Here is a 12361-nt window from a genome sequence, read left to right as displayed (position 1 = left end):
ATATATAGGGTTAGGTTAGAATAAAAACCCAATTGAGTTGTGAAAAATCTAAAAACTCATTCTCAATCACATGTTTTTAATTAAAGATTAAATCTTGTGATCCACAACTAAAGTTAATAAAAAATGTAAAAGTTTATTTATATTTTCTCTCTCTTGAAAACATATATAAAAATTACTAAAAAAATGTAAAAAGAATAACAAAACATTTTTTTTATGTTTTCGATGTTTTGTATTAAATGTTACAACATATATTACATGTAACAAGTTTTCTTAATTCAAGAGGGGTTTCAAACTATACTTTTCCTATATATATATATATATAGTTGAGTTAAATAATTATTTATTTATTTATTTTAAATGTGAATTTTTGTCATATGTGAAACTTGAACCAAAGAATTTTTAACCCGTGTTTCAAAGGCTTTGCATTTAACACATATGTTTGGTTAAAATGTTTTTAATATGTGATGTGTATGAAAGTTAACGCAAAACAAATGGATACGTTTAGTTAAAAAGTTTATGATTTTAAAAATGAAATATCTTAATATCACATGTATTTTGTTGGTAATGAAATGATTATAAAGTATGCGAACTTTGAATGAAGATTTTATATTTTTAAATTTTAATACATACTTTTCATGTGATGATTTGGAATTCATATTTTTATTAAAATAAATATATTTACTATAATGCTTAAGATATTATATCTGATTCTGTTTGATGGTTGACACTTGACTAAATTTTCCATATATTATTTTGATAGTTTAATATTTTTGTATAATAGATTATTCTTTTAATAATTAAATATTACTTCTGCAACGATTTGACCCTCTATTACACCCAAAGATACTAGTTAATAATTAATATTACGATTTGATATTATTATTTTAACTTTTACTTGTAATTGTGAATTTACATATAAAATTTAGATTTCTTTTAATCTAATAATTTTTTTTATATATTTAAATTGTGTCTCGCTATTAATTTAATATTTTAAGTTTGAATATAATATTTATGTTCAGTTTAATATCTTGTACTTTTGTAGTTGAATTTATTGTTTTTTAACATACTCTTTAATATTTTAGATTTACTTTTTGACATTTTGATCCTTAAGCTATTTGTTATGGGAGGTGTTGGTGGCGGCTTAGGGGCGGTGTGGGGGAACATCACCGAGGGGTGGTAAACAACGCACAGCAGGGGGGAGGGGGGTGAGCGGGGGCGGTGTTGGAACGACCCACGCCAAAGGAGGGTGTTTTGGTGGGGACACCCTACTTTTCACTCACTCTCTCTCTCTCCCTCTCTTTTTATCATACACACATATATATATATATATGTATATATATTGTGACGGTAAAGGGGCTTAGAATCATAGCGTGAAAACATAGTGAAGGGGACTTTAAAGCCTCTAGTGCTCACGTGGTGATAATGTGACACTATAGAAGAGCTTTAAAGCCCTCTCCATAATAAACAACCTCAGTAATAGTTAAATTCTATCTTCCAATTCATTATTTCAATAGAATTCTTTTATGTTGTTCAAACTAACAAGTGCCCCAATTTAATTCTCGCATTTAAGTTATTTTTATCTATTAATGCTACACTTAAATTATGCTAACTTAGGATATGTTTGGTTGAAGGTAATGGAATGAAGGAAGAATGAAATGGGAGAAGGAATGGAATGGACAAGGGAATGAAATGGATCATTACCATTCCTTTGTCTTGTTTGGTTAACCTTTAGAAATGAAATCAATTATTAATTTTTATTGTTTGGTATCCAAAAAAATTATAGAAATGAAATAAAAATAATAAAAACACTTATATCTCAAAGTATTTTTTAACCCTCCCCCCCTCCCCAAAAAAAAAAACCCCCTACAATGACAACGGTGGTAGCTCCGGCGACGAAAATGGTGGTGGCGGTGGCGATGGTGGCGGCGGCAGTGGTGGTGTCGGCGGAGTTGGTGGTGGTGCCAATGGTAGTGGTGGTGGTGGTTGTTAGGTGGTAGTGTTGTTGAGAAAGTAGAGTGAAAAAGGAATGGAATGAAAAAAAAAAAAAAAAGAGGGGTGGGAAGGAATGGTTTTGATGGAATGAGATTCCATATATAATGGATGATTCCATTCCATTAAGCAACCAAACACCACTTTTTTCATTCCCACGTAATGAATCATTCCATTCCTACTGTCATTCTTGCATACCAAACGCTAACTTATATTTAAGGTATGCATTAATTATTGTATTTAAAATATGGCTTTATATTAAAATTACCTATATGCCTTTATGAACTTTTTTAAGCGAATTGGATTTTAATAACCCCAACTTAATGCAGTTGGCCGATAATAATCCCAACTTAATACCGGTCCCCATTTTCACACAATTTATTTTCATTGGACCTCTGTTAAAAAAACTTAACGACCTTAAGTTTTTTCCAAATTTCAAATTGGTTTTTTAGGGCTTTCGATTGGAATGAGGATACAAATCAATTGATGTAAAATTTACCTCAAAACGGTGCTCCAAAAAGCTTGATTTTTTTTAATTAAAAGTTAACACACCGGAATTGAAGCATCCTTTAGTAATTTGGACCACCATTTTGAGGTAAGTTGTACGTCAATCGACTCGTATTCTCATTCCAAACGAAAGCCCTAAAACATCAATTTGAAATTTGGAAAAAACTTAACGTCGTTAAGTTTTTTTTAACGGGTGTCCAATGAAAACAAACAGCGTGAAAGTTAGGATCGGTGACAGCTATTTCAAAGTTGGGATTATTATCGAACAACTGCATTAAGTTGAGATTATAAAAAACCAATTTACCATTTTTTAAGACGATATTTATGTTCATACTACAAACTAGCAAGTATTTATTTAAACCCATTAGACAAATAAACCTACTTCATGGACTCATTTTTTTACTTGAACAGGGTTTCAGTTTTTTGAAATTTGGAGACGAGCTTGTATATAGGGAAGTGATCAAATGGAATCCTTAAAATACTTGAAAACTTGTGAAAAACACTTTTAAACAACTCAGTTAAAAATGTGAATGAAGCTAGCATGGTTTAAAACCTAACTATTTCCTGGCTCGACTCAGCTCGTAAATAACCCTAAGAAGCGGAATGACCCATCATATTCTCTTGGTAAAAATATTGTAAGTTTAAGGAAGAGGCAGCTATTATTATTATTATTGTTATTATTTATTTCTTATTTTATGGGGTAGTTAATGGTCTGCTTAGTTTAATTAATTCAGATTTTTCTAATTTGTAATTTCCAACAACACACCAATTTGTAATTACTAAAATTTCAAATTTTTTTTAGGGGGGTTGTAAATTATATGGTATGGTTATCAGTGATTGTAGAAAAGGAGAGAGAAAATTTATATAAGAAAGTTAAATTTGAGGTTTTACTGTAGATACTACATAATTTTTTAATATTTTCATAAAATAGTTGTGAATCAAAGAGAGAGAAAATATGATGATAAAGGTATAAAAAATATTATTTAATTAAACGGGAGAGTAAAAATACAGTGTTGTTTAGTGTAATTATATGATATATATAGATATAGGGTAAGAAACGGGCTGTCAAGTGGCAGTCGGCGGTATGGTTTCCCGGGGGATCGACAGAGCCATAATATTTTTTTTCAACAGGTTAACTATTTTTTTTAATTCTGTGACAATTTTTCGAGTACGATGATTATTCAGATAGATTCCATAGAGGATCATTCAAATCTATTTTTTTATTTTGAAATATAAACAAAGCAAACTAAAACCAAATTAAATAAAATTAAATTAACATTATTTGAATTTCCATCTAAAATATCATTTTCTTGTATAACTTTTTTTTCGTATATCCATCGAGTTCTTGGACATATAGGCTGCTGTAACATCTGCCCGAATCCGACCCGACCCAGATACCCGTTTTCTGATCCGATTCTTTTTATGATTTAAAAATTAATTATAATCTTTATAAATCTAACCTTTAATAAATCTTTATGTATATATATATATATTTTTTTTAAAATGTTTCTTCCGCCTCTCCTTCCTCTTCTTCTCTTTTCTTTCCGCCGTCCCGTCCCTCTCCTCTCTTTCCGCCTTCTTTTCCCTCTTGTCGCCGTCCCGCCCTTAAGCCTTGTTTCCCTAACTCCTTGCTTTTCCTTTGGCTCTTCCCGCCTAAAGATGTCTGCGCAGCTCCACGCGCCAGACTCCTTACAAGGAAGCCTGCGTGAAGATTGACTGTTCCTGCGCTACGCGCTAGGTACTATAGTTCTTCCCACGGCGCGCTAAGAATGATACTTCTCCGCGCGACGCGCTAAGAATTGTAGATCCTCCCGCGACACGCTGTAAATTTGTAGTTCTCGCAGCGCGCTAAGAATTGTAATTCTTCCCGCGACGCGCTAAGGATTTCAGCTCGTTCCGCGACGCGCTAAGGATGTGGTTCTTCCCGCAGTGCGCATGGAAATGTAGTTCTTTCCGCGACGCGTTAAGGTTGTTTGTCTGCCTTCGCGCTCACGCTCTCTTGACCTTCTGTGTCTGCCTTCGCGCACTCAGCTTTCTCGCGCTAAGTCTTGTGTCTTTTATCTTGATTTATCCAGCCGTTTACCTTTGGTGATATCTTATCTTTTGTGCTGTTGACCTAACTTGCTTTGCCTGAAAAGTTACTTTCGGCGCAGCATGCGCGTCAATCCTATTGGTTGACAGAAAAAGATGACTGACAATATCTTTTGAGATCTTCTTTTCCTTATCTTGATCAGTGTTTGCCTGACATATCCCATGTGCTGTGAACAGTAACCTAACAGCTTTTTCTCCTTTTCCTGCTGCCATATCTTTTGCTTAGATTTGGTGAGATATTTTTCCCTTTTTCCGGGATTGTGTTCCCTAGGGTTTGCCTATTTATACCCAACCATTTTCTTTAACATTTCACACACAGTCACTTAATCTCTTCTCCTTCTCCCTGCTGAAGATCCTCGCAGCGCAGCCGTCAACATAACTCCAGCTCTCCTTGCCTCTGCTTTTCTTTCTCTTCTTTTCTGCCCAGATCTCGGTTAGTAAATGTTTATAATTTGTTTAAGTAAATCGATGCATATTACCTATGGTTAGTTATAATCAAGACACTAAAACCAATCGTTAAACCGATAATCTTATTTATAGGTTAACTTTGCTTGTTTGGTTCTCGCTTTATCTTACACCGCACCGTTTATCATGTGAGTTATCTCGTACCTAATCCCTTTTTATTTTTAATGTTTTGGGATGTTCATGTGTTCATACAAACTTAGAGTCTTAAACTGTTTATGAACTTTAGTCGCGCAGTATCCCATGTGTTGAGGATGTTTACTTGGCTGTTATTTGTATGTGTGTATCATTAACCGCTTTGTTCGGCCTATTCCGAAGTTTTCATGGATCCATTGGATGAACACGGGAGACCTATCGTTTACGGTTTTCTTTGTTTACACTTGCACAGTATGTTTTCTCGTTTTTGTGCTCAATTGGGAGCACGGATTGAACTATGAGCTATGATCTATCTTAGGCTTGATCACAATCTGATTTCACCCTTGCTAAACTCTAGACATACACATGTTGTGCGCAGATTTACTGTATTGCATTAAACTTGATTTCTCACCAACACGCAAGTGTTTGACGTTTATTTTAACACATGTTCAGGTTTGCAGTAGCTGTTTTGGAGCTTGTGGACACGTAGGATGTTTACTTTTGTTTTGGACCTAGATTTAAAATGTAACAAGACAAGTTTATGTTGATTGAATACTTTGCTTTATAATATAATGATTTTTGTTAATTTATGTTATCTTGTGTTGCGCTGCGCGCGCGCGATAAATGTGTATTAATAAATATTGACACCCAATAGTGTCACGGGTAATGAAACAATATGTGGCGCCCCGATGTATAATCCGCCTTTGGTCGGGGTGTGACAGATTGGTATCAGAGCTCGTTGACTTTAGGATAGGTGGTTAGACGTAACGACCTAGAAAACTTAAGTCCCCTCTCGCGCATGAGAGAAATCTCGTGTTTGCGCGCTTATTGTTAATTACTCGTTATTTATAAATATGCTCGCGCCTGCGCAGTATATGATTTTATGTTTTATTCCGCGATCTTTCGATTTTTATTTATGTTCGTTTGTTGGAATTGAAAATCCGAGAAGTCATGGTGATACATGAATAGTTGACTTTCAATTCCTATTTACTTTATATTTTAAGTTGAAGATTGAAAAGTCATGGTGATACATGAATCGTCAATCTCCAATGCTTATTTACTTGTATATTTTATATTGAGGATTGAAAAGTCATGGTGATACATGAATCGTCAATCTCCAATACCCGTTTGCTCGTATAATTTTTTTTTTTTAAATTGAGAATTCGGAAGGTCATGGTGATACATGAATTGTCGATTCTCGATTCGAATTTGTTACCTTTATTAAGTCTGCATATAAAGACATTTACTTTAACTTAACTTTTGTTAGCAACTAACTTCGCGAAACAAGCTTTAACAAGGTTATACTTTGCGCTAAAACGGTTTCTCAATATGATATTAACTAAAACTAGAACTTTTATAGAATGCCTCCACTATCAGCTCGTTATCAGAGGAGAGAAGCCGCGCGCAGACGTAGGCAGCAACGTTCCCAGGAAATGGCCGCCGCGATAGCCCAAGCCTTAAACCAAAACAATATCAATCACTCTGGTTACAATATTAAATCCTTTAATGCGGGTAACCCTCCGAAATTCAAAGGACTTGAAGGAGCCACCATAATGCTCCAGTGGCTCGAGAAAATTGAAAACACTTTTCTCCATACCCATTGCCCTCCAAACCAACGAACCTTATACGCCTCAAGTGTCCTGGAATCTAGAGCGCTTACTTGGTGGAACGGAGTAGCTCATGCGCATGGCGCAGAGGTTGCTTCTAGCATGCTCTGGGAGGAATTCAAGGAACTTCTGACGCGAGAATTCTGCCCTCCCAACGAAGTCAAACGCCTTGAGGAGGAATTCTGGAACTTGAAGCAGTACAGTGGCGAAGCGCGCGAGTACGCGACGCGCTTCCACGAACTAAGTTTGCTTGTCCCTCACCTTGTTACCCCTTCCCGCCGAGCCATCGAAAAAATTTCTTGGGGGTCTTCCCATGGAAATTCAAGATTCTGTATGGGCGAGAAACCCAGTAACCCTCTCTGACGCCATCGAGTTGGCCGCTGTGCTCAGCGACAACCATGTCAGAGCAGGAACCCTGTTCCTGCGGGGAACTGAAAAGACCAAACCCACCAAGACTGACCCAGAACCAACAGAAACCAAGCCAGAACCCTCAAACCATAAACGAAGGCGCAAAACCAATCATCAAGCTTACGCTCTTACTAACCCACTCGTTGTCCAGCAACCCCTTTACCAACCTCCAGTATACGCGCCTAACCCACTGTCTACCTACCCAACTCCCCCTGTAGTCCATAACTATGCCTTAACTAATCCTGCACTCCCTACCCCGCCAGCTAAGAAACCCTACACAGGAAATCAGCCCTTCTGCCCAACCTGTAAATTTCATCACCCAACTCAAGCCTCGTGTAGGCAATGTAACCAATGTGGCCGCGCTGGTCACTCTGCTGAGTACTGTAGAGTCCCTCCCGCCAACCCAATTGTGCAAACACCAACCTACCCGCAGAACCCACAACCAACATACCAGAATCCCCAACCAAGATCGTGCTTTAACTGCGGTGATCCCAGTCATTTCCGAAACGCGTGCCCGAGACTACAAGTACAGATTACGCAAGCAAATCCGGTGAACCAAATTTCGAACCAAGTGACGCGATGACAAACTTTTAATATAACCGCGCACCAAGCGCAAGCGATTAATGACGTAGTTAATGGTACATTTTTTTTACAGGCATTATGCATCTATACTTTTTGTTACTGGTACCGATAGAAGTTTTATTTTTCACGCGTTTGAGCAGAAGCTCGCGCGACCGCGCATTAACTTGAGGAAAACTTCTGTTGAATTGGCTAATGGCGAAACTATTTTAATAAACTTTATAATCATGGATTGCACGCTTAACCTTAATGAAAACGATTTTTTGATCGACCTTATCCCCGTACCTTTTCTTTGCGCATCCTACTTCGAGATAAATTTCGGGACGAAATTTCTTAAAGTAGGGGAGACTGTAACATCTGCCCGAATCCGACCCGACCCAGATACCCGTTTTCTGATCCGATTCTTTTTATGATTTAAAAATTAATTATAATCTTTATAAATCTAACCTTTAATAAATCTTTATGTATATATATATATTTTTTTTAAAATGTTTCTTCCGCCTCTCCTTCCTCTTCTTCTCTTTTCTTTCCGCCGTCCCGTCCCTCTCCTCTCTTTCCGCCTTCTTTTCCCTCTTGTCGCCGTCCCGCCCTTAAGCCTTGTTTCCCTAACTCCTTGCTTTTCCTTTGGCTCTTCCCGCCTAAAGATGTCTGCGCAGCTCCACGCGCCAGACTCCTTACAAGGAAGCCTGCGTGAAGATTGACTGTTCCTGCGCTACGCGCTAGGTACTATAGTTCTTCCCACGGCGCGCTAAGAATGATACTTCTCCGCGCGACGCGCTAAGAATTGTAGATCCTCCCGCGACACGCTGTAAATTTGTAGTTCTCGCAGCGCGCTAAGAATTGTAATTCTTCCCGCGACGCGCTAAGGATTTCAGCTCGTTCCGCGACGCGCTAAGGATGTGGTTCTTCCCGCAGTGCGCATGGAAATGTAGTTCTTTCCGCGACGCGTTAAGGTTGTTTGTCTGCCTTCGCGCTCACGCTCTCTTGACCTTCTGTGTCTGCCTTCGCGCACTCAGCTTTCTCGCGCTAAGTCTTGTGTCTTTTATCTTGATTTATCCAGCCGTTTACCTTTGGTGATATCTTATCTTTTGTGCTGTTGACCTAACTTGCTTTGCCTGAAAAGTTACTTTCGGCGCAGCATGCGCGTCAATCCTATTGGTTGACAGAAAAAGATGACTGACAATATCTTTTGAGATCTTCTTTTCCTTATCTTGATCAGTGTTTGCCTGACATATCCCATGTGCTGTGAACAGTAACCTAACAGCTTTTTCTCCTTTTCCTGCTGCCATATCTTTTGCTTAGATTTGGTGAGATATTTTTCCCTTTTTCCGGGATTGTGTTCCCTAGGGTTTGCCTATTTATACCCAACCATTTTCTTTAACATTTCACACACAGTCACTTAATCTCTTCTCCTTCTCCCTGCTGAAGATCCTCGCAGCGCAGCCGTCAACATAACTCCAGCTCTCCTTGCCTCTGCTTTTCTTTCTCTTCTTTTCTGCCCAGATCTCGGTTAGTAAATGTTTATAATTTGTTTAAGTAAATCGATGCATATTACCTATGGTTAGTTATAATCAAGACACTAAAACCAATCGTTAAACCGATAATCTTATTTATAGGTTAACTTTGCTTGTTTGGTTCTCGCTTTATCTTACACCGCATCGTTTATCATGTGAGTTATCTCGTACCTAATCCCTTTTTATTTTTAATGTTTTGGGATGTTCATGTGTTCATACAAACTTAGAGTCTTAAACTGTTTATGAACTTTAGTCGCGCAGTATCCCATGTGTTGAGGATGTTTACTTGGCTGTTATTTGTATGTGTGTATCATTAACCGCTTTGTTCGGCCTATTCCGAAGTTTTCATGGATCCATTGGATGAACACGGGAGACCTATCGTTTACGGTTTTCTTTGTTTACACTTGCACAGTATGTTTTCTCGTTTTTGTGCTCAATTGGGAGCACGGATTGAACTATGAGCTATGATCTATCTTAGGCTTGATCACAATCTGATTTCACCCTTGCTAAACTCTAGACATACACATGTTGTGCGCAGATTTACTGTATTGCATTAAACTTGATTTCTCACCAACACGCAAGTGTTTGACGTTTATTTTAACACATGTTCAGGTTTGCAGTAGCTGTTTTGGAGCTTGTGGACACGTAGGATGTTTACTTTTGTTTTGGACCTAGATTTAAAATGTAACAAGACAAGTTTATGTTGATTGAATACTTTGCTTTATAATATAATGATTTTTGTTAATTTATGTTATCTTGTGTTGCGCTGCGCGCGCGGCGATAAATGTGTATTAATAAATATTGACACCCAATAGTGTCACGGGTAATGAAACAATATGTGGCGCCCCGATGTATAATCCGCCTTTGGTCGGGGTGTGACAGCTGCTAGGGGTTACGGATGTAAACGAGCCTAGTCATTGTTCAAGATCATCTCGTTTAACCCTTTGAAATCAAACCTCTGCAGTGTTGTGCTTATCGAAAAAAGCAATCAGAACCAGTATTGAGCATATTCCATGAAAGGCTACAAATTTTAAACAATTTGAAGATGTTTGAAGAAACGTGGATCTACTCGCTGGTAGCAGATCTACTTTCCTCGGGTTTTGATTGTACTATTTCACCGATGGTTCTTCTGGATCTGTGTTCTTCCACCTACAAAATGAACAACGCCGTTAACTTACCCCTCAGAAAGGGACAGAGGGGTCCTCTTTGGGGTAACCCTCCGGCGTGAGAATAAGTATATGGTGGAGAAGATAATAATAATGTGAGAGTCAGGGAATCTCAAGAGTATTGCTTAATAGCTGAATACCCTATGATTGTGTGACTGTCTGTTTGTATGTAACTGACTGTGAGTGAATGTAATTCAATATGATTGAATGTGATATCACTGCCTGTAACTGTCAATGATTGAGTATGAATGTGTCCATCAAAGTGGAGTTGATGCTGTATTTATAGTGCTAGGGTTTCCACTGGTTGGGCTCAACCTCGTTGGCCTCCTCCAATCGCACTGCGCCACGTGTCCTCTGGGACACCTGGCGCTTTCTCGTTGGTTGTAATCACGTGGTAGCACATGTGTCATGCTGAGTTGTCGACCTTTCATTTGGCAGCTGTCAACATCAGCATATCCTTACTCCTTAAAAAGATGCCTTCTGGAAGGTTGTCTGACGTGCACAATCAAGGTTGCCCTAATCCTGCTTTGGATAAGGACGAGGTCGATTATGTGCATGTGTGATATGCGCCAATCCTGAGGATGCGCGAGGTCTTCTCTTTATTCTCACGCGCAGATATTTCATGCGCAGATGTGATATGCACGAGCATGTGATATGCGCCGCGCGCTGGTGCGCCGCGCGCATATGTGATGCGCGAGCATATGTGTGCCTGGGCAGATGTGATATGCACGAGCATGTGATATGCGCCGCACGCATATGTGATGCGCGAGCATATGTGTGCCTGGGCATATGATGCCTGAGCATGTTTTGTATGCGCCATGCTCATAGGTTTTGGCTTTGTGCCTTCATAATGTGTTTATCTTGTGGGTTGACCCGCCTTGCTCGGTGTTGAGGCGGGTACATACCTCTTCAAGCCCCCCCAGTCTAATGTGTGTCTTATCTCGCGCTAGCGCGGTAAGATAGATATTAGACTTACTGATGGGGTTTTGTCGTTTTCTTGGTTGTTTCCATCGTTGCGCGAAGTTCTATCCATTTGGTTGAAACGAAGGGTCCAAACACGTGGTTGGTTGGTGGTGTCGTGCGCCGTAAACGTGTCAGACGTTTCGTGTGCTCGAGGTGCTACAGTTGCCTTTCATGTCCCCTCGCACAGCTGTCTGGAACACGTGTCGCGCTCTCATTGGTTTGCACCTGCGAGTGGGGGCGCGTCTCTGCTCCGTGGCAGGTCCGTTACGTTTTTATGTCCCCTCAACAGTGTTAGGGACACGTGCCGCGCCCTCGTTGGCTTACACCTGCGAGTGGGAGCGCGTGAAATCCGATCAGTTACCACTTTTCTCTCTCCTGGGCCTATAAAAGCAGGCCCTTAGGAAAAATTTTTTATCTTCATCTTCATTGTTGCTAATTTTCGAATTTCTGCCTTTCATATTCTGAATTGAGTGTATTCATCGTTTCGAAACTTCGATTATCTGCTGCTGCAGTTGTAAGTCTGATAGTTCAGACTCCTCTAACCCCTCAATCACCTCTATTGCCTCTCGAAGACGCCGTGTGAAATCTGTGGTGATGTCGATATTGAAGCAAAAGGGCAAGGGGAAGAGGGTTGTTGAGACCACATCGGAGGAAGTAGGGAGGACCAAGGCCACGAAAAGGTGGAATGAAATCCCCTGCAAGTTGAGGCAGGCCGATCTCGACAGCCTCATCTCGTCACAGGGTTTCCCCCCTGTGTTTGGCTGCATGTTGCCTGTGGCCGGGCAGACGGCGGCGGACCCGCCTCCCGGCTATATTTCACTGTACACCCATTTTTTCACCCACTGCAACCTTCGTCTTCCGATGACAAGGTTTGTAGGCGCGGTGTTACGTTTTTTCGGGATTCATATATCCCAAGTCCATCCGTTTGGACTTGTGCGCA

The sequence above is a fragment of the Bidens hawaiensis genome, unplaced genomic scaffold (genome assembly GCF_021521415.1).
Source record: "Bidens hawaiensis isolate Kalapana, Puna unplaced genomic scaffold, B.hawaiensis_p1.1 tig00026588_1, whole genome shotgun sequence".
Classification (NCBI taxonomy): domain Eukaryota; kingdom Viridiplantae; phylum Streptophyta; class Magnoliopsida; order Asterales; family Asteraceae; genus Bidens; species Bidens hawaiensis.
The sequence above is the reverse complement of the archived record's forward strand: the minus strand, read 5'-3'. Positions refer to the sequence as shown.